This window comes from Tarenaya hassleriana, unplaced genomic scaffold, assembly GCF_000463585.1.
Source record: "Tarenaya hassleriana unplaced genomic scaffold, ASM46358v1 Cleome106, whole genome shotgun sequence".
NCBI lineage: Eukaryota > Viridiplantae > Streptophyta > Magnoliopsida > Brassicales > Cleomaceae > Tarenaya > Tarenaya hassleriana.
Window position 1 is genome coordinate 146,289 of NW_010960850.1, and position 3,629 is coordinate 149,917.

Here is a 3,629-nt window from a genome sequence, read left to right on the forward strand (position 1 = left end):
GGACTTGTTCGGGATTTTTCGGGATTTCTCTGGACATTTTTCAGAATTCCCTGGACTTTTTCGGAGTTATTCTGGACATTTCCTGGGCTTTTCTGAATTTTTCTGGATTTTTCTCGATTTTTCTGGACTTTTCCGGGATCGTTTTGGACTTTATCGGGTGTCTCTCCCTACTCTCTGCCTTTTTATTCATTTCGATTTACCTTCTCTGCCTTTTTCTGGACTTTTATTTTTGCAGATTCTTTTAGTGCATGAGCAGACGTCCCACTCGAAGACAACTCGATCCAGATTTTGAGCTTGCCTTTGACCCGGACATAGACAGAACCGAGAGGGAAATCCGCAGAAAACGAAGAGAGGACATAATGGCAGAAGAGGCAGCAAGGGATGAAGCACAGCCAAGAGAGCGTGCCCGAGCTAATTTGCAGACTTTTGGGATGTATACGACGCCGAAGCATACTCAGTTGCTCTCGTGCATCAATCGACCACCCTTGGATCATTTTGAGCTGCAGCCGCAGTTTATTCAGATGCTGAATCAGATGAGCTTCAGAGGGAGGTATAATGAGGATCCGAATTCTCATCTTACGCAGTTTAAGATGTTGTGTCGAACCATCAAGAAGCCGCCAGGGGTAACAATGGAAGATGCGATGATCGAGGCGTTTCCCTTCTCTTTGATGGACAAGACGCGGGATTGGCTCTATACCTTGGAGCCAAATTCCATTTCTACATGGAATGAGATGGAGGAGAAGTTTATGATGAAATATTACTCTCCCATGAAGACGCAGCTAGCCTTGAACAAGATAAACTCCTTTGCTCAAGATGATGATGAGACCTTGTATGATGCTTGGGAGAGGTTCAAGGAGTATCAGAGAATGTGTTCGCACCACGGTATGGACAACAAGTATCTTCTCTCTACATTCATACATGGTCTTAGGGACGACACGAGAGGATGGGTGGATGCAGCATGTGGAGGCAGCGTGTATGATCTCTCTTTCGAGGCACTAGAAGCACAGATTGCTAAAATGGCTAAAGGGAGAAGCATTTCAGGGGAAATGGGCAGCAGACGGTCTTTGCCTAAGGCTGATGTCAAAGGTGATGCTAGCGAGTCTTCGGCTTTACAAGCCGTTCTTTCGGAGCTTTCTGCCATCAAGCTGCAGCTTGCTAGGTCCGGTTCATCAAACCCACAGAAGGGTAAACCGGGCATGTACATGGTGGAACAAGCAGAAGAAGCCATGGAAGAAGTCGACTATGTGGGAAGAAATCAGTATAACAATCAGTCGAACTTCTACAATCCGGGTAATCGGAATCACCCTGGCTTTTCTTATGGCAACCCGCAAGGAGCGTTAAACCCTCAGCATCAAAGCGGAGCGAAACCTCAGGGACCCCCGGGATTTCAGCCAAGATACCAGAATCAGGGCTATCAGAGTCAGAATCAGGGGTATCAGAATCAGGGCCAAGACTACAATCAGAGAAATCAAGGATACAGAGCCCCTCCGCCTCAGGCTAAGGAAGAGGAGTCAGAGTTAAAGTCGATGTTAGCCCAGCTAATGCACGATCAGAAAAACTCGTTTTCTAGCTTGGGTCAAGAGATGCAAGGATTCAAGGGGAGGCAAGAGAGCTTTGAGCAGAGGTTGGATGGGATAGACTCGCACATCAAGATGATGGACAACCAGATTGCTCAGCTTGCTTCCCAAACTGCGAGACCTCAAGGCCAATTTCGGGTAAGGCTGATCCTAACCCGAGAGAGCATATCAATGCCATAGGCCTGAGAAGCGGAAGACAGCTTCCGGAGACCTCCCCAGTTACCAGAGAAGAGGGAGAAGGTTCACATGGACCACAGAGGGCCGCCTTAGATAAAGGCAAGGGCCATGCTGTAGAGGGGGAAGAGGCGAGGTATATTCCGCCTCCTCCACAGGCACCCCCTCTACCATTTCCATCTCGGGCGAGGAAGTTTAATGAAGACAGCCAATTCGCCAAATTTACAGAGATGTTGAAGAAACTAGAAGTGACCATGACGTTTCACGAGGTAGTACTTCAAATCCCGTCCTACACCAAATTTCTGAAGGATATTCTTACGAAGAAGAGGACGGTTGAGAAGGAGACAGTGGCACTTAGCACAGAAGTGAGTGCAGCCATATTGCAGACAGAGTTACCGCAGAAGATGGCTGATCCCGGTAGCTTCTCCATCCCGTGCAGACTGGGAAATGTGGGGATGTGCCTTTGAAGGTAGGGGAATTCTATGTCCCCATCGACTTTGTGGTTCTGGACATGCCGGAGGATTCTAAAATCCCCATCATACTTGGTAGGCCGTTTCTGAACACGGCTGATGTTGTAGTGCATGTCAGAGAAGGAAGACTTACGATGAAGATCGGAGATGAGACGGTAACGATGATTCACAATCATCACACAACAAAACATAAGCATGCATCATCACATAACATACATCACAATCAAATCAATCACAATCACACCCGTATGGAGTCCACCATAGGGATTTTAGCCATAGATCCTAGTCAAGTCCATGACTAGGAGCGCCTCCACACCCGTCAAGTCCATGACGTTGGCCGTCGCGTCGCACATGACTAAAATGCGTCTCAAACGTCCATCAAGTCCATGACGGTGATGGTTGCATCCACAACCATCCACAAACACAATCACGATTGACACGCATCGCACGAGTAAGCTACACACATGGCACACATCACGCATATATTCCCCGGTACAATCACATGTATCACACCATCCTGTCCCATACCGATCTACCGCTTAACGCTATGAAAACTACCCCATATAATCACACAATGATTCACTCGCATCGTTGAGTCACACGTCTCACCACACGTGGAATTCGAAAATCGTCCAAAGAATGGGTTCTGTACCCTAGACCGGTCGGTCCAGGGTGTGGAACGGTTGGTCCAGGCGTCCTGTGCTATCCCGAGACCTCTCAGTCTAAATTTGGGGTCTGGAACGCAGGCCGTCTGGACTGGGGATGTCAGACCGTCCGGTCTGGGACATCCAGTCCGTCGGGTCTGGCAAATCAGACCATCGGGTCTAGCCATGTTCTCTTTTGCGAAACAGCTTTCTGGTCCGACTTCGTTTGATCATATCTCACTCATTTTTCCACCAAATTACGTGTCGTTTATTGCTAAATGTTCATTGAAGTGTCCTCTATCTAACCCAAGCAACAAACCATCGAGATAACACGATTACGTGATGAAAATGAGCTCACACAGAGTCAACTCAAGCCACTCACCTCTGTAACCTGTATAACCGAAATAGAGATTTCGGGTTATACTGCTATATCAGATGAGCCTACAGGGTCACAAACACAGGAAAGGACAAACGCGCGAGAAAAGACGAGAATTTCCCGGTGGAGTGGAGGCCAGACCGACCGGTCCAGCCAGTCCAGTCGGTCCAGACTCATGGACCGATCGGTCCAGAGGTAACGTGCAAATGTTGCTCGATCCGAAAAATGTTCCAGACCGATCGGTCCAGAACCCTGGACCGATCGGTCCACACGTAATAAGCTCCAAACCGATCGGTCCAGGCCTAGACGGATCGGTCCAAATGTCGGGATTTTATTAACTCGCCCAAATTAGGGTTTTAAGGTTAAGAAACTTTGGGGAACGCCTCCT